Source organism: Pongo abelii, chromosome 8 (genome assembly GCF_028885655.2).
Source record: "Pongo abelii isolate AG06213 chromosome 8, NHGRI_mPonAbe1-v2.0_pri, whole genome shotgun sequence".
NCBI lineage: Eukaryota > Metazoa > Chordata > Mammalia > Primates > Hominidae > Pongo > Pongo abelii.
Window position 1 is genome coordinate 93,917,002 of NC_071993.2, and position 23,300 is coordinate 93,940,301.

The 23,300-nt window shown below is 37.3% G+C and overlaps 1 protein-coding gene across 11 annotated transcripts in view; it reads right to left on the minus strand.

The window, feature by feature from the left end:
• The window catches only part of SGMS1 (sphingomyelin synthase 1), a 319,772-nt gene that overhangs the window by 121,002 nt on the left and 175,470 nt on the right, over positions 1-23,300 (minus strand). For 6 of the 11 annotated variants that reach the window (XM_063727644.1, XM_063727648.1, XM_054522596.2 and 3 more), the window contains one exon: positions 7,200-7,280. The gene's annotated coding sequence lies outside the window, so the exon portion shown is untranslated. Of the gene's footprint in view, positions 1-917; positions 1,034-6,828; positions 7,001-7,199; positions 7,281-23,300 lie in introns of all 11 variants that reach the window. The other 5 variants (XM_063727645.1, XM_063727649.1, XM_063727646.1 and 2 more) reach the window with 3 other exon arrangements.

Consider the following 23,300-nt stretch of genomic DNA (forward strand, 5'->3'; position numbering starts at 1 on the left):
ACTTTCTTTACATTTTTCTGTGTTGCTTGAATTTTCCAAAATAAAAGTATTTTTCGTTTATAAAAAAATGTTTTAAGAGAAAATTAAAATTGGAAAAAACAACTACCACTAATATGACTCAGGTCTGCCAATATAAATGCAATGGACACATTTATCGACATTAATGGTATTTCATACTTTAAAAAATCTGGTTGTGCAGTATTTAATAGATACAAGTGAATACAGTTGCCTATATGAAATATAGTATTAAAGTCACACCCATGAAGTTACCACCCATCCTATAAAGCAGACCTTACTGAAACATGGCAGATCTCTGAGTTCACCTTCCCTTGTCTAACTGAGGCTGACAACCATTTCTTTCTGTACATGTTGGACAACAAGTTTGAAAGCCCCTGGTCCAAGATGTGGCTTTAATAATAAATTAACCCTGCGCCTTTTTAAATCAAAGTAGAATTGTGATCAGAAGTAATGAGACAGAAAACACCAGAATTCAATCAGGAAGAAAGCGGAACAGCTAAGTCATACATTGGCTTAACATAGAAACCACTAGTCAGACAGACCTCTATGAGCTCTTGATTTCACTCCCTACTACAAAGCCAGGACTTGTCACTAGTAACATGAAATTAAGTTGGATTGCCTTGACACATGTCAGGTAGTAAGACACGGAGATCTAAAATTACGAGAGAACAACTCCAAATTATTCCAAATTGAAATAATGGGAAAAAGCACCCCAATTAACAATGAACTCCATTTCATACAACATAGAAAAGAGAATCACTAACTTGAAGGGAAACAAAAATAATCAAATCAAAGAAAACGATAGAAATTTACTAATATCTTAACTTTGTTGTAATAGTATGTTAAGCACTTTATAACAGAAAAAATTAATGTATCATCTGTGAAATTAAAGAACTTACGGCCGGGCGCAGCGGCTCATGCCTGTAATCCCAGCACTTTGGGAGGCCGAGGCGGACAGATCACGAGGTCAGGAGATGGAGACAATCCTGGGTAACACGTTGAAACCCCGTCTCTACTAAAAATACAAAAAAAATTAGCCGGTTGTGGTGGCGGGCGCCTGTAGTCCCAGCTACTCCAGAGGCTGAGGCAGAAGAATGGCGTTGAACCCGGGAGGCGGAGCTTGCAGCAAGCCGAGATGGCGCCACTGCACTCCAGCCTGGGTAACAGAGCGAGACTCCGTCACAACAACAACAACCAAAAAGAACTTACAATGTGTGTCAAAGAAAGAACATATACCCTAAACTAGTGAATGAGTCAGTATAAATTGACTGAAAACTACAAATTGAGAACACAGCAGTCTAGCATGTAGTACAAATTAAATGGCACAGTAAACACAAGCTAAGGAAGAGGGGGAAAGAGAAGGTAAGCTGAACTAACCAAAAGCAACGACACTTAACATTTTAAGTCGACATACAACAAAGTGGGGACACTACATAAACAGGTCACTGAGGATCAAAGCACACCCTTCATCAGCACCCAACATTGTCTACCTTGTTGGATAGCTACTTGAATAGACAGCACCCACACCATACTCTTCGATTCCTGAAGGCTGGGTCCAGGGCTTGGGTTATTTTAAACCTCCAGAATTCCACACTTTGACATGGGATATGTTCTACAAACATTTATAGAATTCAAACCTTATTTGAATTGTTAACCTCTGATGAAGGTTGACATCTTCAATGAAGGAGAAAGACAGCAGTGGAACAGTTGATAGGGAACTCTATCCCTCGAGATAAAAAGGAGGCTAAGCTGTGTGTGAATGAGAGAGAGAGAGAGAATGTGTGTGTGCGTGTGTGTGTATGTGTGTGTATTAGGCCTAAAAGAGAGAGGATGGTGCCTAAATGGAGAAAAAAGAGTAGATCAGTTTAGGCTAACTTATACTGCAGGAGCAAAATGTCCTCAAATTTTGGAGGCTAACAATGGAGTGCGGCTTATTTCTAGTTCCTGTCTGGCTCCTTGCAGATAAGCTGTGGCTGGACTCCATGTCCTCTTCACTCAAAGACCAGGGCAGAAGGAGCACCCCTAACTGGCGCATGGTAGTCCCATGGCAAAGAAGAGAGAAAGATGGCAGAGCAGGCCATACCTATTAAAGTGTCTGCTCAGAAATGACACAGATTATTGCCACTGACATTTCACTGCCAAAATAAATCCTAGAGGATTTATTTGGCCAAGCTAGCCATGGGGCATCAGCCTTCTGTAGAGTAGGAGAGTATAATCCTTTCACAGGGATGGAAGGTGGGCAGAAAGGAGCAGCAAGTGTTCTGACAATAATATGAGCTGCCACAAAAAGAATGGAAAATGGCTAGAGCTGAGCTTTCTTCCCCCCGTAATGATAGAAGGTGTCCTGTTATAAAAAGCAGCCCCTCCATTTCTGTGGTACTTTATGCTGTTCTCATAATCTTTCAGATACTGTCTTACTATCTTTACAACTATCCTAGCAATGTTTCAAGGCCTCAGCAGTGCCTGAACTACAACACCAAATCTGGTACTCTCTCACCCACCTTAGGGAAGTTAGCCTTTCAGGCACCTGCAAAATGCAGATAATCCCAGACGCTTCCTAAGAAGACTGTTAAGAGACTAAGTACAATGATTAACAGAGGCTCCCCAATTTAGAATAAGGTTACATCCTAATAAACCCATCATCAAAAATGCATTTACTACACCTAACCTACCTAACACCATGGCTTAGCTGAGCCCACCTTAAACATGCTCAGAACACTTACGTTAGCCTAAAGTTGGGTAAAATAATCCAACAAAAAACCTATTTATTAAATATTGAATATTGTTTTTAAATTATTGAATACTGTACTGAAAGTTAAAATAGAATGGCTGTATGGGTACTTGAAGTATGGTTTCTACTGAAGGTGTATTGCTTTTGCACCATCATGAAGTCAAAAAATCATTAAGTCGAACCATTGTAAATTGGGGACTGTATTTAAAACACACAAGCACAGACAGGTATAGTCATGCACTGCATAACAATGTTTTGGTCAACAAGGGACACACAAAAGGCAGTGGTCCCATAAGATTATATTTTTCCTATACTTTTCTAAGTTTAGATACAGAAATACTTACCATTTGGTTACAAGTGCCTATAGTATTCAGTAGAGCAACATGCTATACAGGTTTGCAGCAGCCTAGGAGCCACAGCCTATACCATATAGCCTAGGTTTGTAGTAGGCTACACCATCTAGATTTGTGTAAGTACACTCTATTAGGTTGACACAATAACAAAATTGCCTGAGGACACATTTCTTAGAACATAGCCTCATAATTACGCAACTCAGTAAATGTAAGGCATTACTATTATTAAATTATGACATGCGTCCCCAAACTCACTTCTTTTCCAAATTGTCCTTAAATTTTAATTATAAAGAGTTTGTTAAAATTCATTAAGTATAGAAAATAAGTTAATGAACTTTCCTTCACTTTTAAAAACCTCTACTCTTATAGTTTTTTCTACACATACACACACACACACACACACACTCACACTCTTTTCTCATGACTTTAATTACTTGTTTATGTTCCGGTTCGTTTCTTAAATCTCTCAAGAATTTTAAAAGATCTATTCTTTCTTGAGCATTTGGAACTATTTTATTTCTTCCCCAAATAAGAAAAATTAAGAACAATTGAAGCTATTCAGGGCCATTCATTTAAAGTATAACATAGATTCCAAAATGATACCCAACTAAGAATAAATTAAAGGCTTGGTATCAAAGACCCTCTATTTTCTTTTTCTAGCCCTCATTAGCAGTATTATCTTTTCATTCTACTAAACTATAGGTCTAGCCTTTTCCCAAAACGTGATCTTCCTGTACCATCTCTGCTCAAACTGTTCCTTTCTGCTCAAACTGTTCCTTCTACCTAGAGTGTCCCCTAAGCACTCCTCCCAACTCTGTTCACAGGTCTCATCCAGATAAGTGAATGAGTGCACCATGATGTTACCAAAGATGTTCATTACAGCACACTTTACAAAAATGAAAAGTTGAAAACAAAAATGTCCAGTAATATGCAACATTATAGACTATGTACACATGGAATGCTATATATTATGTATACATCTACATAGTTGTAGATGTATATTTATTGATGTGGCATCATCTTACTATATTGTCAACTGAAGCCGATTTCAAAACAATAGTAAAAACCAGACCCATTTTAGAGGGAAAATAAAGCATGTATCTAATCTCGGCATAGAAAAGTATGGCAGAATACAAAAAAAAAAAAAAATGTTAATTGTTAACATTTTCACTGCCATGCAAAATAGTTTTTGCATTCTAAAGTTCTTTCCAATTGGCAATGTTAACTTTTATAATTTCATAAAAGGTACTTTAATAAAAAGGCATTAATCATTAAATATCTAATCCACATATCATCTACTCCTGAATCTCCTCCCTGATCTAGCCCACTCCTCTTGCCACCCAGGAAATTTCTCTTTCTCTTCTGTTTTCTGAGTATTTTATACATCTTTTATAATACCTACCATATTCAGTTTGAAATTATAGTTTTCTCTTTTCAGGTTTGATTATCAACTCCTAAAGTGCAATAAGTCTGTCTTATTTGTACTGAAATGTATCATCAAATCCAACAAGTCCCAAGTATCTAGTTTGTTGATATGAACATAATGCAAGGCTATAAAATTTGCACATCTAAAGACTATACACATAGCAGCTCTCTAATGAAGAAATCATCTATACAAGGGATGTTTGGAAACCACATAAGGCCCATTCTGGTAAGAGAGATGATAATATAAATCAGAATGTTATATCTATAATAAAATTTCTGTATTAAATTATTATTTCCATGTTTGCTTTCAAAGTACCAAAGACACACTTATTTAAATTAAGCCAAAGGTAATTATTTTATAATCCAAAGGCAAGTCTGTCAGATTTTAACCATGAGCTTCCTCTTGAAATGAACACAGATTACTTTTGCAGTAATCCAAGTCCATCCCTGACTCAGTGGGAACTATAAATACCTTTTGTTTTAAGAGGAAATCGGGGAAATGAATGTTTTACAATTATGTAAGTCTGATTCAAAGAACTGACACAAGCAAATGTTTTGAAATATCCAAGGCATTTTTGTAAGGTTCAATAAAGAATGTGTTTTGAGAACTAGGTGGGTGAGATTTAAAGTAAAAACAACAAACACAATCTTAGCTGTTACTTAGCAATTTCAGGGTTCGATTGCTTCCTTCTAAAGGGCAAGTTAGAAAACTGAAGAAGTTGCTTCTAGAAGAAACATTGAGATGTCTGATCCGGTTTCGTTTTTTTCCTCCATTTCACTCCCTAAGATTTTAATCAAGCCAAGACGAACTTTAAACTGCCCAGGTTTGGTTTTGTTTTTACTCTCTCCCTAGAGGCAATTGGGTTTCCATTAAAACTTAATGTTTGAATCAAAAGCAAAGCTACATGGAATGCTTAGTTGGGAGGAATCCTGACTACTTGTCTCTGTAGCGCCACTACCTGAAGGAATTTAAGATTTGAAGAAATATGGGGAAGGGAGAGAAGGAAGTTCAATAGGCAGTGAGCAGAATGACTGATTGCCAATATTAGCACTTGGAGATCAGTTTAACAGCCAGAATAGGCAAGCGATGCCAGGGGTCCGTTATGAAGCTGAGTCAACAACTCAAGAAACTGTTCTAAATTCTAAATTGATTTTGGTATCTATTTTCAATTCCAGAAGCAATATGAGCATGACAACTTGAGTTATAGCAAGCACTGACTCAAAACCAAACCTTGTTTTTATTCATCAAACGAAACTCTTACCACCAGGGCTGAGGCAGATAATTAAAGAATTGTGGCTTAGAAATGTCTTCACAACAGGAAACCTACAATTAGTGGTGTATTAGAGCCAACTTATACCAGGCCACTAGAACCAATTGTTAAATTCTCAGAATTTTTAGCAAGCTGGTTGTTAAACACAGTCATTATTAAAAGTTAAATTATATAAACAAAATTAAAATAAATCTTACTAAAAACAAAGGTAATAAATACTCAAAACTCATCACTTCCTATTATTTTACTGTTAACCATGCTCTTGAGGTGATTTGTAACTACTGTATCTGGTTGGTAGAAACTATATAATGCTGTGCTACTGCATAACACTTCCCAGCTCCGCTTTCAGTGACTTTCGCTGGTAGTTTAAAATGAGCCAGCCATGGTAGGGGTATTTACACAATGGAAACCTGCAAACATGACAACCCCTCCTTCTGACATTGCCAGCTTGTTAACATCTACCTGCAGATACCACCTATAATGTTAATCACCACAGCTTGGCAATAGGTAAGGAACTCGAGCTGGCCAATCTTTTGAGTCAGAATAAAGGCCTATAGATTATAAATCATGACACAAATATAAGGAAGAAAAGTAAATATGATTTATTGTGCCAGTAACTATAGTGTAACTATAATGTGCCAGTCATAGCACAAAGTACTTTCCGCAACCTTTAATTTTATGAGAGACAGTATCAAATCCAATATACAGATGAGTCGACTGAGGTTCTGAGAGGTTGAGTAACTACTAAAAAGCACAAGAGCAAGAGTGAGGCCTAGGATTGTCTGACTGAAAAATATATGATCTTTCCACTAAGCTACCCGACTTACTAACATTATTATTATCACAATGAAACCCAAATCAACCATATGTAACTGTCAGATAATTAGTAAACATTAATAGCCTCTGATGTATACAAAAGTGGCATACATGAAGAGGGATATGGAGAAGATGTAGACAAATAACTCAATTTTAATCATATTCACCAAATTTGTTCACATTTACTTCAAAATATACCCACAGAAAAAAATACCTGAGTGAGAAATGGAGCCCAAGGAAACCACTAGGACCAAAAATATCTGCATATCAGAAGGGTTATTCCAAGCTTAATTTAAATGCTGATCATGTGCAGGAAATTCTCTCAATTCTTCAAATACTTATGCTCTGTCCACCAAATTGACACACTCAACTTAAAATGACACACCCTATGAAGAAAGAAGTATGCAAAATAAGATTTATCAAAGTTAGCATCAATTGTTTGAAGTGTTTAGATATTTACTTTATAAAATAGTTTCTCTTTTGCACTCAAGTTAGTTGACTGTGCTATCCTTTTACCATGGTTCCTTAAAGAAAATTTACCCAGTAGTTAAAAGAATTCTAAAAGGCCAACAAACATTAACTTACGGATTATTTAAAAACATTCTGGTCATCTTGGCTTCCTATAAGCTACCAGCTTCTCCCATTGTTCCAGTACAGTTCCATCACCTGTCATAAGAAGAAAGAATCTAATTAGTTACATGTCTCAGAAAGGCCATTTCTTGATTTCCACTAGTTAGTCTCTTCTTCACACACAAAAGACATAGAAAAGTCCAGTCATCTCTTCTCTTTTTTACCAAAAACAAAAAGGAAAGAGAAAATAGCAACACAGAAAATTACCTTAAGAGAAAAAAAAAATTGTAAGAGCAGTATTTCCACTGTGAAGGATTGGGGTGGTGAACCCTTAAAATTTTGCCTTTCATTATATTTTCAAGAAGAGATACCTAGTCTGTTTCCTAGGCAGCAACAGTATTAGAGTAACCCACCTTCTCTCTCCATCTCTCCTCCCTAACCCCTTCTTACCTCTCCTCAAAAGTGAAGGATTAATTTGCCTGGAAGGACTAAACGAGACACCAACTGATTTCTTGGTCCTGCTCTGAGCCAGGCAACAAAGGCCTCCCTCCAGTCACACATGCTTTGATCCAACAAAGGCATTATACCAGAACTATGGACACCTAATGCTTAATGATCAGAATTGCTACATTGTCCACATGTCCAGTTCAACAAATACTAGAGGATTCATATAATTCACAGAATAATAAAATATGCCCAGCAAAGGGCCTTCCTTTTTCCAAGAAGAAGTCATTCAGAACAATGTGTTTACTTCTGTTTTTCCATTTTTTAGCATTTTAGAATAAACAGGCTAGGAATAGAACTTTTTGCTTTCTTTCCCTTCAGAGAAGGGCCCCAAATAAAAATACCCGACTTTTACCAGTTAGAATGCAACTATTGCTCATGTTATGTGAAGAACATGTGGCTCCAAGAAGACAACATTGATAAAACAGGAACCTAAATTAACTTTCATCACCTGAGGCCTCAATGTTAATTCTGAGATGAGATTAATAATTGTGATATGGCTCTACGCATGCACTGAGGTACCATGAGAGGCAGTGTCACCTCAGTTACCTGAACCATAGACAGAAATCTCAAGTTACCCAAACCATAAAGGGATAGGGCGGTGTTACGGAGATTAAGAAAGGAGGAGATGAGTGGCCAGGAGTGGTGGCTCACGCATCTAATCCCAGCACTTTGGGTGGCTGAGGTGGGCAGATCACAGGGTCAGGAGATCGAGACCATCCTGGCTAACACGGTGAAATCCCGTCTCTACTAAAAATACAAAAAAAAAAAAAAATTAACCAGGCATGGTGGCGGGCACCTGTGGTCCCAGCTACTCAGGAGGCTGAGGCAGAGAATGGCGTGAACCCGGGAGGCGGAGCTTGCAGTGAGCCGAGATCGCGCCACTGCACTCCAACCTGGGCGACAGAGCAAGACTCCGTCTCAAAAAAAAAAAAAAAAAAAAAAAAAAAGACAGGAGGAGATGGAACAAACACCAAATAAATAGATATAGAGATCTTCTCTAGTAATAAAGAAAGAACTTGTCAGCATCAATAAAAATAGCAAGGAAGAACTGAGGAGTCAAAGATCTAAAAATTATACCCAATACTGAGAGGAACAGATTCATTGGCTAGCTATGGCTTTATATGCCTGGCCACTGACATGAGGCTCTTTAAATGCATGAGAAACACAGTAAGGTTTGATATAGGTTTAAAATAAACAGGTTTGAACCCCAGCTGTGCTGTTTAAATAGCAGTGTGATCTTTGCCAAGTAACTTATTCCTTCTAAGGCTCAGTTTCCAAGTCTGTAAAATACATACAATAATACATACCTTGCAGAGTAGTTATATAACTTAAAGATGATATATGCACCGTGTCCATCATACAATTAGTTCTCAAAAGATTACTGCAATTATTGTGCTCACTAGTGCAACTATGGTAGCAAGACTATTAAATTCATGATTACAATTGCAATTAAGTCCATTAAATTCACAGACTCTTTCCTGATGAGACCATTCTGGAAAGAGGTTCTAAATGTAACTTTTGACAACAATATAAAACTTTTCTAAGTTGATCTGATGAAGTGTTCAATACAAATCTCCACCTTAGTTGACAGCCTTTATTAACATGGGCACACAGAAAGCTCTAGCTATGTCTTTGTTAGCATTCTTCATATCAATACCTAGTTTCTTTTTTTGATGATGAATTCCTGAAAAGAGGGAATGAATCACTTCCATTAGTGCTAATTCTTCTGGTGTACATTCTAATGCTGGGCACCACATTATAGACTCATAAGCAACAGTATGGATTTGTCAGTTATGTTAAAAACAAACAAACAAACAAACAAACAAAAAAACACAAGATTCACCAGGTGAATGCATACTAACTTTAAAACAGAAGTGCCAGACCTTAATTTCTAAAAAAGTACTCCTTGACCCCTTCCAAGTCACCCTCTTTGGGACTCACTCCAGTGATGCTGACTGCTCAGAATAAGTACTCGTCTTTTACCTTCAGAAACAGTGTGCAATGTTCACAAGAACACATGTGTCACTACAGTTTAGTTCCCTTTATTTGCTATAATAGAAAATATTTTAATAGATTAGTTCAAAGAATCAAATTCATCTTCAAAGATGGTAATTTAGCCCCACTGTGGTTATTCAAAAGAATTACAAGCAACTTCAACAACCAACTTTTTTTTTTTGAGATGGAGTCTCGCTCTGTCACTCAGGCTGGAGTGCAGTGGTGCTATCTTGGCTCACTGCAAGCTCCACCTCCCGGGTTCACGCCATTCTCCTGCCTCAGCCTCCCAAGTAGCTGGGACTGCAGGCGCCCGCCACCATGCCCGGCTAATTTTTTTTGTATTTTTAGTAGAGACAGGGTTTCACCATGTTAGCCAGGATGGTCTCGATCTCCTGACCTCGTGATCCGCCCGCCTCGGCCTCCCAAAGTGCTAACAACCAACTTTATTGAACCCATTTGGTGGAAGACACTGTGCTGAGCACTGGGAGTGGGGAAGGGGTTATAAGGTGATTGAGATGAAGTTCATTTAAAAGAATGCAGAACACTGGCAGTATCACTGGAATATAAGCAATTAGTTCAGCTGACGCACTTAAAAAGAACTATCTGGACGTATGAACCCTGGCTGTGATTGTTACAAGCCCAGCACTTCCTAATCATGTTTCAAATAAAATGTTAACATTCCACAACAGTCATGGGAAAACCTGGCTCCTTTTCTGAATGTTCACTTTACACTCTAGGGCAAAGCCGAGCCTGCTACCCCTGGGTGGAAGAAGACTGGCTGGCATCAGAATCAAGAGCATTCAAGAGCTAACATGAAAACAAGGCTGGAGAAGTTGTGGGAAAAGTTCCTGTGGCCATGAGACACAGTTGTTTGATTCTTAGCCTCTTTCTCCAAATGATCTAGTTCACTAAGAAGAATCTGGGCTTCCACTATGGGAGACAGTTTCCTGTGGTCATTAAAAGTATGTGCGTTGCTGTCACACAGAACTATATTCTGCAACTAAGCTCTGAAGACCTTGAACATGTTGTCTAATTTCTGTAAGCCTCAGTTTCCTCATCTATAGAATGGGAGTGATATCAGTACAATAACCAGATGTTGTTATATGGGTTAAAAGACATAATGTCTATACACAATTTAATAAAGTTCAAGGCAAACAGTAAATGCTTATTAAATGTTGCACCATTGGAAAATGTACACTACCCTCATCCTTTGCGGGCAATACAAGTACTAGGGTGAAGCCACAAAAAAAGAGGTATCCCAATATGCTCAACAGTGTTCCAGCCCACTTCACTAGGAGACCACAAAAGGGCTTGGGGTGATATCTCATGTAGCAATAAAGGGCAAATTGTCTGCTCTTACATCCGTGCATGTATCTTGGGAGCAAAATGAGAGTGGCAGCAGCATGCAGAGGCTTGTTGGCCAGTGGAAAATTCAGAAATGTTAACACCAGCCACATAGAAACAAAACTGAGTAACTTGCTCAAGATTACTTAGCTAATAAATGGCAGAAGCTGAAATTCAAGCCCACACAGTCTAGCTTTAGTCTTTGTTCTTAACCACTATACTACACTGTGTCCCTGGCAAAGAGGAGGAACAATAACTAAAGACTAAGACGCAGGCCATAAAAAAGCAAGAAACAGCACCCTACTGATGTCTGAAGAAAAGAGGAAGATAACACAAGAGTTACTGGGGCAAAAGAGTAAAAGTACCAAAACTGCTAATGATTCTAACCTCAAATTTACTAACACAGCTTTAGCAAGACATCCTGAAAGGATGGCATGGTGAAAGTACCTGGTTTTGTAATTCAGTGCTTGCTTAAAGAGAATAGTAATCAGAAGACACAAAAGCCGAGAAGACCTCACTTTGGTCCTTTATACAAACCACACTATGATGTAGGAACAAATGTCTAGAGAAGAATGTGTCACATACCCCAAATGCTCACTGACAAGAAAGGGCCCCAGCAGCATGAGAGTTGCTTCCAAAGGCAGGGTTTCCTGCTACCTTTTCACTGCATTTCTACAGTAGAGAAGAGGAGGAAAAGCCACTCAGGGCTGTTGAATTCTCTGTAGGTCAGAAGGAAGGAAAAAAGCAGAAGGGATGAGAAACACGCCGCTAGTTAAGTAGGAGAATGGACAGAGAGGAGAGTAAGGATAAAGAGAAGCCGTATAAAGTGGCCCCCTTGATCTCTGTCTCTTCTTATCTAGGCCTTGCCTAATTCCCTCGCCCTTTCGGGACAGGTTCTGTGACTTGCTTGTAGCCAATAGAATAAGGCAAAAATTACAGGATGTATGTGGGTACATTACATAAAATTGTAACATCTACTCTGCTGCAAGTTTCTCTCTTGCTGGTTTTGAAAGCGCAGGCTGCCATTTTGTGGGCTGCCTATTGAGAGAGCCCCATGAGGGCAACCTCCAGCTGACAGCAAGAAACCAAGGCTCTAGTTGGAGAGCCCAAGAGAAACTGAATTCTGCCAATCACACGGGCTTGGGAACAAATCCTCCTCCCACCCAGCCTCAGATAAGACAGCAGCCATAGCTGATGCTTGACTGTGGCCTTGCTAAGTACCTTGCTAAGTCATTCCCAGACTCCCGACCCACAGAAACTGTGAGATAATTTTGTGATTGATTAAGCGGCTAGGTTTGTGCTAGATTGTTATGTAGCTATAGATAACTACTACAAAAGGGAGGTGAAGTTCATGTCCCTGATGTCACCACATGTCCTTCTGAGAGAGGAGAGGGGAGAAAGAGGAAGCCCCAAGAGCCAGGGTGAGCAATTCTGCCTCTACATTAGCACACACCCTCCAATTCAGCTCTCTCCAACTCAGACTCAGTTCCTCCCTTAACACTCCATCCTATTCTTGTCATTTGGAGGATATAATGAAACATACTAGCCAAGGAAATAGTAATCGTATAAACGGTGATCAGGTTCCCTGGCTGGCCTGTAAAAGCTACTCAACATGCGAAACACTGACATGTTTAGAACAGTAAGAGAACTGTGACCATTATATGAGCTATACTAAGACCCTATAGGGCATACAATAATTTTAACAAAGGAATATTTAAAATGTGATAGATTGGACTTAAACACTGAATAAAACATGTTCCAAGAGACATGTTGGAGACTTGTTGGATTAGTGGTTTTGAGAACTGAATAAAAATTAAAACATCCAATTTTTATCTAAGTTTTTCTAATATGGGCTCCTTAAAAAACAAATGTAAATATTCTTAAATTTTCCCAGCAAGCACCTGTAGCGTTGACAAATCAAGTAACAATCATTCTCAACCACAGAGTATACAGCTAAAACTAACTCAATGAACCAGAGACCTCTTATCTTAGCAGGCCATCTTTCCAAGCAGAAACTGGTAGGGAAATCCTACGATCACATAATCTGAAAGCTGAGAAATGCTCATTAGTCTTCTAGTGCCAGCCTCTCACTTGACAGATGATGACCCACAGATCCAACGACTTTAAGTGACCCGTCCAGGGTCACTCAGCAGCACAATGCGGGCCTTCTGTTTCCCAGGCTTCTTTATAATCAGACCTACCAAACTTTAGCTTCAACATGAGAGATGAAATCAATCATCAAATATTCTGTTGGGGGACAAAATAGGAACTAACATTTCATGACACTATAAAGCTCCTACAGTACTTCTAAAAACTAAGTTTTGTGGCAAGAAGGAAAAATAACACCATATAAACATTAATATGAAATGTTCAATCCAGTTTCAAAAGCAATGCACAATATTTTCTGAGTAAACTGAAATGCTCCCAAAATAGGCTGTCTTTTCTTCTGAATAATTTGCCTTTAAAAAAATGAATAGGGAAGAAAATTTTTCAAAGGCTGGCACAGAAACTTGTGCAAGGATGTCTACTCCACTGCTTTATATATTTCTATTCCTAAATTCATTGATTCATTCAACAGGTATTTTGGGGGCATCTACAATTCCAAAGCATTGCGGTAAGTGCTGTATATAAGGAACCTATCTGGATACAAGCAAATGATGCTTACTAATATTTTCAGCACAAGTAACCACGTCTAAACAAGCAAGCAATGCAGCAACAGAGATTTCCAGTATGTATTTTGGAAGGCTATTAGGAATGCAGACCACAGCTCTCTTTTCTTCTAGAAACTTCCATATTTAAAATAAATAGCAACTGGTTTTTCTGTGCAATGATATCGCCCCCAAGGTAGCAATGAGAGGTCTCAATAACAGGGGTTAAAACACCCCAGGTCACATCCCTCCAGAACTCCTGTTGTAGAACTGTCCCAGCAGCCCAAATTAAAAAAAAAAAAATATATATATATATATATATATATATATATTTTTAAAAAGTGGCCTTTCACTCAACATTCTCCTTCCTAATCCTTTTCTCAGTACCAAGAATAAATATATGTTAAAAACAAATTAAAAGTAAATAAGGGCTTATTTTTCCCCACAGAGCCAGCAGTTTTCTCTCCTCAACATGAACTTAAACCTCTCTAGCTATTCCTATCAGTGAACATTATTTAACCCCTCCATGTTTTAAATGTATCTGAATGCTTTGACATAATATTACTAAGTAATACTAATGTCACTAAAGGTAAAAAAATAGCACGAACTGTTTACCACATGCTAGGCTCGTTCCTTTAGATATACATAAAATATTTCCAGAAACAGGCTCTCACTCTGTTGCTCAGGCTGGGGTGCAGTGGTGCAATCATTGCTTGCTGCAGCCATGACTTCCTGCCTCCTGGGTTCAAGCAATCCTCCCATCTCAGCTGCCTGAGTAGCTGGGACTATAGGTGCATACTACCACAGCCAGCTAATTTTTGCTTGTTTGTTCTTGTAGAGGCAGGGTCTCTCTGTTGCTTATGCTGGTCTCAAACTCCTGGCTTCAAGCAATCCTCCTGCCTGGGCTCCCAAAGTGTTGGGATTACAGGCATGAGCCGCCATGCCCAACCTAGGCTCATTTCTAAATGTTTTACATGTACTAATTCATTGAATCATGCCAAGAGCACTCTGAGGCATGTTAACATTACTATCCTAGTTTTAGAGAGGAGGGAGCTAGAATAGAGTTACTAAAAAAGCAGGCACAGTTGTTTGGCAAACGACATTGCATGAAATGCATGCAATGCATTCAGTCGACAAAGTGTTAGTGGGAAACCTCCACTCCCTCAGTTTCATGCTTTCATTTGTAGAACTTTCCATTAGCCTAATAGTTCAGCCTTCTCTCCCACCTTCTCCCTGGTGGAGGAGAAGTTAATTATGTGAATAGTGAGTTTGGGAGAAAGGCTACCCTGCTCATAGATGGAGTGTATTCCAGGCTGTTCCCTTCTACATTGAAAATCAGTCTCACTTAAGTATGAAATACCAGAAAACCCATTTGGCCAACCAACTTTATTTCCAAATCTCTATATTTCAAATTCCCATTGGTATATCCACTGGTCCCAAAATTGGATGAGAAAAAAAAGGTGTCATTCAACTGTCCACTCTGCCAAACTCTAACACAAATAACTTTAATTCCTAACTGGGTGGCAAGATATTTGAGAAAAAGGTAAATATTTCTTTTACAAAAAAAGGAAACCAAAACTCAAAGGTATGTAAGAATATAACCAATCCAGTCCAATAAGGTGTCTTCAGAGGAGATCATGAATGAACCTGCTCCTCTAACTCACTGTCAAGGGACATCTTAAAGGACAAGGCTATTTATCTACTTTCTTCACCATGTACAACCAGAAAATACTGCTTCCTTACCAAATAAATAAAACGCACACAGATAACTTTTTCTATTGGAGCATCCTAATTTAAAGTGGTAGAGAATTCCTTAGCAGTAGTCTCATTATTGTCACAAAGCATGCAAAGTATTTCAGTATTGCACACTATCTTCCCAGTCTGTCAAAGTCTGTATTTTTGTCCATTGCATGGATACTTCTACCATAAAAAGTATAGTGACAAAAATACTACCCACAACTTGGTAACAGAGGAATAAAAATGTCACTAATCTCTAAGTTTGTCATTTGATCTTTCCTATCACCCTCTGAATGCAATGTTTCTCATTTCAAAAATACATTTTAAAAGACATTCATTAACTTCTTTTTATTTTTTTAGTTATACTTTAAGTTCTGGAATACATGTGCAGAATGTGTGGGTTTGGTTAAAGATACAAAACAAAACAAAACAAAAAGGCGTTCATTCAATAATATTGACTTTTTCTGCTGTAGATTTTTTTTTTTTTTACTTTTAAGTTCAGGGGTACATGTGCAGGTTTGTTACATAGGTAAACTTGTGTCATGGGGGTTTGTTGCATGGATTATTTTGTCACCCAAGTATTAAGCCCAGCATCCATTAAGTATTCTTCCTGATGCTCTCCCTCCCCCACCGCCCCCCTCTGACAGGCCCCAGTGTGTGTTGTTCACCTCTATGTGTCCACGTGTTCTCATCATTCAGCTCCCACTTGTAAGTGAGAACATGCAGTGTTTGGTTTTCTGTTCCCGCATTAGTTTGCTAAGAATAACGGCCTCCAGCTCCATCCATGTCCCTGCAAAGGACATGATCTTGTTCTTTTGGATGGCTGCATAGTGTTCCATGGTATATATGTACCACATTTTCTTTATCCAGTCTATCACTGATGGGCATTTAGGTGGATTCTATGTCTTTGCTATTGTGAATACTGCTGCAATGAACATACCTGTGCATGTGTCTTTATAATAGAACAATTTATATTCCTTTGGGTATATACCCAGTAATGAGATGGCTGGGTTTATTTAATTTGTGTAAGTTCCTTATAGATTCTGGATATTAGACCTTTGTCAAATGTATAGCTTGCAAAAATGTTCTCCTATTATTTAGGTTATCTGTTTACTCTGTTGATAGTTTCTTTAACTGTGCAGAAGCTCTTTAGTTTAATTAGATCCCATTTGTCAATTTTTGCTTTTGATGAGATTACTTTTGGCATCTTCTTCATGAAATCTTTGCCTGTGTCTATTTTAATGCAGATAATTTGAGCTTCCTGCTTTACTATTCAAACTGCACTTAATAAGAATGGTTTCCTTAGTGTTCTATGAGCAAAAATTTCAAAATAGAAAACAAGCCATGTTTATCTCATAAGTTTAGAATATTTACTTTTCCATAAATGCATATAGGAAAAGTTAGTCAATCAGCTCTCTCAGCTGGAGAGAACAAATAATAGCTAGACTAGCACTTAGATGCTTTGACTTTTGCAACAACCCTAATGTAGGTAAGGCATCCCTATTTTCCAAAGAAAAGCCTGAAGTTCAGAAAAATACAGTGACATGCCTAAGTTAACCTACTTACTAAGTGACGGGGGTCAATTTTAAACACAGTTCTTCTATTTGAGCCAAAGTTTGTGGTTTTTCTCTGCTAGAACACTAACCATGAAAACCAAAAATAACAACAACAACAAAAAAGTTTCTAAGTAGCCAGAGAAAAAAGGACATCATATGAGAATAAGAAGAAGAATGATGGTAGACATCTCATTTCGAAACAGGAGTCCAGAAAACAATAATCAACATCTAAAGAGAAAGAGAAAAAAAAGACTGAATGCCCACCTAGAATTCTATATACAACAAAAAATCTTTTAAAAAATAAAGACATTTTCACACAAATGAAAATGAGAGATTTGTTGCCAGTAAACCCACACTATAAGAAATGCTGAAGGAAGCTCTTCAAGCTAAAGCAAAATGATACCAGATATAAATTTAAACCCATAGAAAGGAATGAGGAACCTTGGAAATAATGCATTTGTATGTTAACATAAAAGACTTTTTTTCTTAATTTATTTAAAACATATATGACTAATACATACTATATTAAAAGTATAATATTGTATTATATTGTTTGTAATATATATAGATATAAAATGTACAAAGACAATAGCACAACAGATGGGGAGAGGCAAATGAAACCATATTATTGTAGGTTTTTTATATTTTACATGAAGCAATACCATATTAATTCAAGGAAAATTTTTTACTAAGGGTAAATATTGTAATCTGCAGAGTAACTACAAAACAGTAGTGCAAAGAAAACCTGAGAGAAATTTAAATGTTATACTAAAAATATTCAATAAACACAAAGAAGAAAAAGAGATATAGAATTTTTTAAAAGTCTAAAGGATAAGACACATAGGAAACAAGTTTTAAAATGGTAGATCTAAAACTAACGTCAATAATTACAGTAAATGTAAACAGACTAAACATTTAATTAAAAGGCAGAAATCACCAGAATACATTAAAAAATGATACTGAACTATATGCTACCTAAATAGATGCATTTTAAATACAAAGTCACAGATAAACATGTAATAAAAGGATATACCAGTAGAAACTCAATACAAAAGCCAGACAAACATAATAAGACTACAGACTTATATCACTCATAAAACATACATGTAGAAATCCTCAACAAAATACAGTGCTGGCATAAGGACAGATGAATAGAACAATGGATCAAAACAGAGGTCACAAATAGACACACACATATACGACCAACAGATTTTCTGACCAAGATGTCAAAGTAATTCAGTGGGTATAAGGATAATTTTTTCAACAAATTGAGCAGAAACAAATAAATATTCATAGGGAAAGAAAAATGAATCCTGACTCCTACCTCACACTAATAACAAAAATTACTTAGAGCTGAGAGTGGTTGCGTGCACTCTCAAGAGTAATCACAACTACTCAAGAGGCCGAGGTAAGAGGATCACTTGAGCCCAGGAGTTCATATCCATCCTGGGCAACACAGGAAGACCCCATTTATTAAAAAAAATACTTTGAGAGAGGTCACACAACTAATCATAAAAGCTAAAACTATAAAGTATTTATAGGAAAACATAGAACAATGGCTTCGCAATGATGAGGTAGACAAAATACTACCAGTAAAAGAAAAACTAGCTAGTTGGACTTCATTAATATCAAAACTGCTTTTTGAAAGACACAGTTAAGAAAATGAAAAGGCAACCACCAACTGGAAAAAATTCACCATACATGTATCTGACCAAAGACATTTATCCAGAATATATAAAGAACTACCATAATTTAATTTTTGAAAAGTCACACAACCCAATTGTTAAAATAGTAAAAGATTTGACAAGATACTTCATAAAAGAAGACACATGAATGGTCAATAAGCACATGAAAAAAGTTTCAACATCATTAGTTACCAAGGAAACAACAGGAATCTACAAGATACCACTTTACCCGCACTGGAATGCTAATTTTAAAAAGACTGAAAAAAGCAAGAGTTGGCAAAGACTTGGAGTACTTTAGAGCATCTCATAAGTTGCTGATGGGCATACTGAATTACAAAGCCCTTTAGAAAAATGTTTGACAATTTTTAAGTAAATTTTTTATAAGTGATAAACCCTGATCACCACTTAGCATACATGTATTTTCCTTATTCATCTAGTTTGTCATCTTTCTCCCACTAGACTATTAGCTCCATAATACACGTGTTGGTTGTTCTTTTTTTTCTACTTGTCAATTTTGCTCACTGCCTAAAATGTGTAAAGGAGGGCCTAGAAAATGAAATACACACTTACCCAATAATATACTTCTAAGAACACACTCAAAAGACATGAAAACTTGCGAACTTGTGTCCACAAATGTTGAGAGAAGTCAGGGACCCCAAATGGAGGGACTGGCTGAAGCCATGGCAGAAGAACATAAATTATGAAGATTTCATGGACATTTATTAGTTCCCCAAATTAATACTTTTATAATTTCTTATGCCTGTCTTTACTGCAATCTCTGAACATAAATTGTGAAGATTTCATGGACACTTATCACTTCCCCAATCAATACTCTAGTAATTTCCTATGCCTGTCTTTACTTTAATCTCTTAATCCCGTCATCTTCATAAACTGAGGATGAATGTCACCTCAGGACCCTGTGATGATTGTGTTAACCGCATAAATTGTTTAAACAATATGAAATCTGGGCACCTTGAAAAAAGAACAGGATAACAGCAATGTTCAGGGAACAAAGGAGATAACCTTAAAGTCTGCCTGCCTGTGGGCCAGGTGGAACAGAGCCATATTTCTCTTCTTTCAAAAGCAAACAGGAGAAATATCACTGAATTATTTTTCTCAGCAAGGAACACCCCTGAGAAAGAGAATGCGTTCCTAAGGGGAGGCCTCTGAAATGGCCGCTTTGGGAACGTCTGTCTTTTACGGTTGTAGACAAGGGATGAGATAAGGCCCCGTCTCCCCTAGTGCTCCCAGGCTTATTAGGATGAGGAAATTCCCACCTAATAAATTTTGGTCAGACCAGTTGTCTGCTCTCCGACCCTGTCTCCTGGTAAGATGTTATCAATGACAATGTGTGCCCAAAACTTCATTAGCAATTTTAATTTTGCCCCGGTCCTGTGATCTCGCCCTGCCTCCATTTGCCTTGTGATATTTTATTACCTTGTGAAGCATGTGATCTCTGTGACCCACACCGTATTCATACACTCCCTCCCCTTTTGAAAATCACTAATAAAAACTTGCTGGTTTTGCGGCTTGGTGGGCATCACAGAACCTGCCGACATGTGATGTCTCCCTCAGACACCCAGCTTTAAAATTTCTCCCTTTTGTATTCTTTCCCTTTATTTCTCAGACCGGCCAACACTTAGGGAAAATACAAAAGGACCCACATCGAATATCAGGGGCCGGTTTCCTCCGATACACAAAAGACGTACAATAATGTTCACAGTAGTTATATTCATAACAGCCAAAAACTGTAGACCATCCAAATGTCTATCAATAGGTGAATAACTTCATACAATAGAATACTACTCAATAGCATGATACATGCAGTAAGAGTATGAATCTATAAAACACCAGCAAGTGGAGCAAAAGACACCAGGAGCATAAGCACACTCAGTATAACTACGTATCTGAAGTTCTGAAAGAGGCAAAATCTACTGATAGAATCACACTCACACACGTGTTTGCCTCTGGGATGGCACACCTGACTGAAAGTGGACACAAGAGAACTTTTTGGGATGATAGAGATGTTGGTTCACTATTCACTTCAAATTTGTACATTGTACATTGTATAAATTATACCTAAATTTTAAAATAAATCACAAAATAATTTATTTGAATGAGTTCTGGAGGAGATATGGTCTCTCACAGGCCAAAAGTGTTTCTTTCTTATCTTGGGGAACAACTTCTAAAGCCTCAAAAATAGAAGGTGTGTGTGTTTAATTTACACATGTCATTTTTGAAATATACACCCAATCAAAGCAAAGGAAAACAAACTATTGTCTGCTTCCTATCTAAATAGTCTTTGAACATTTGTTCCAACTAAGGAGAATTAAAAGCAATCTGCCATTTAGATTTTATTTAATTTTACTTATCACATTAACAATTTAAAGGTTACTTTTAACAATTCAAGGGAAAGAGACTCAAAAAGAAAATAAACTATAAAACACAAATCCAAATTTTCTAATGGCTTATTCATTCTAAAATACTTACTAAATTCCTACTATAATCCAGGTAAGATGATAGTCACTAGAGAAATGAAAATTAAATTTTACACCCTGCTGTTAAGGACTTCTAAGTCTGGTGGAAGAGATATACATAAATAATTACCTTAAAGTATAAATAAATGTTCTTGAATATAAATTGGTAAAAACCTCACTTGGGGAAAATGTATCATTTCTTTCCTCTTTAAAATTATAACACTTAATATTGATAAATATTATGTAAGAAGTAAACAAAATAAAGTCAGTTATTCCTTCTGAAGGAAACAATAATTTTAAGAAAAAATTATTTTATTAACTACCTCAATGTAAACATATTTCTTAGCTCAAAAATATAACCCATACTATTTCTGCTTCTTTTTAAATTATTCTTAATTGATAAATAAAAATTGTACATGTTTATCATGTATAACATGTTTTGAAATACATATACATTGTAGAATAGCTAAATGGAACTAATTAACATATGCATTACCTCACACATCATGTTTTGTGGTAAGAATACTTCAAATCTACTCTTTTATCAATTTTCAAGCATATAATACATGGTTATTTACTAGAGTCATCATGAAGTACAATAGATCTCTTGTCCATAGTCATTTTAAAGAAAATAATCCCATGTACAGCAAAGGAGACTAGGCAACTTGTCCTATACCATTTCCTCACACCCTTCACCCCCAAATTCCACAGCTGGTTCAACTGGGATAGGTTCCATCGCAAAGTAATCTGAAGGCTAGTCAGGAACTGTAGTGACTCCCTCAAAATGAAGAGATGGGATGGATTAATTCATAGTCTCAGGAATCCAAACTGTGAAACAAATTCTTTCTCCTCCATTTTCTCCTGAGCCTACTTTTTGTCCCCACCACTGTATACTTGAAACTATCCATTTCAAAATCCACAATGACTTCCAACACTGCTGTAGGTAGTGGTCAGTTCTCAGGCATTGTCTTTAGCCAGTCGTCAGTTCTCAGCTGTGATTTAACAAGACCTGTCAGCAGCATGCAGCACAGATGACCTCCTGCTGCTTCTTGAAACACTTTCTGCACTCAGCCTCCAGAACACCACACAGTACTTTGTCCCCTTTCTTTCTCATTCTCTTTTGAGGACTCTTCCTTATTTCTGTAAGTCCCCAAGGGTTCATTGGATTCTCAGACCTCTTCCCTATCATCATTCACTCTCTAGATCAGTGGTTCCAAATGTTTTAGTCCTAAGACCCCTTTACACTTTAAAAAATTATTAAGGAACTCAAAAAGTTCTTATTTAAAAAGGTTATGTCTACAGATAACTACTGTATTGGAAAACTGAGAACATTTAAAAATATTTGTTAATTCATCTAAAAGCAACAATAAACCCATTCACACATCAACATAAAAAATAATTTGCCAGAGCAGTGGCTCACGCCTGTAATGCTAACATTTTAGGAGCCAAGCAGAGAGGATAGCTTGAGCCCATGAGTTCAAGACCATCCTGGGCACCATAGGGAGACCTCATCTCTACCAAAAAAAAAAAAAAAATAGCTGGGCATGGTGGTGCAAAAGCTGGGATAGGCTCCAGTGCAAAGTAATCTGAAGGCTAGTCAGGAACTGTAGTGACTCCCTCAAAATGAAAAGATGGGATGGATCAATTCACAGTCTCAGGAATCCAAACTGTGAAACAAATTCTTTCTCTTTCATTTTCTCCTGAGCCTACTTTTGTCCCCACCACTGTATACTCAGCTATTTGGGAAGCTGAGGCAGGAGGATCATTTGGGCCCAAAAGGTGGATGGAGGCTGTAGTGAGCTGTGATGGCTCCACTGCACTTGAGCCTAGGCAACAGAGCAAGACCTTGTCTCAAAAAAAGATTAATGAAAAATTTATCTTCTAAAACAATATAACAAGAGTATATTTTTTAACATTTTTCTTTAATATCTGGCTTAAGAGAAAATCATGAATTCCCTTATTAATGTCTGCAGTCAATCTGTCGTGATACCATATACAGCCTCTGGAAAACTCTATTGCACACTAGAGAATGATTGTGAAAAAGGGAAATAAGAATGAAAGACAATCATTAAAAAGTCAGGAAACAACAGGTGCTGGAGAGGATGTGGAGAAATAGGAACACTTCTACACTGGTGTTGGGACTGTAAACTGGTTCAACCATTGTGGA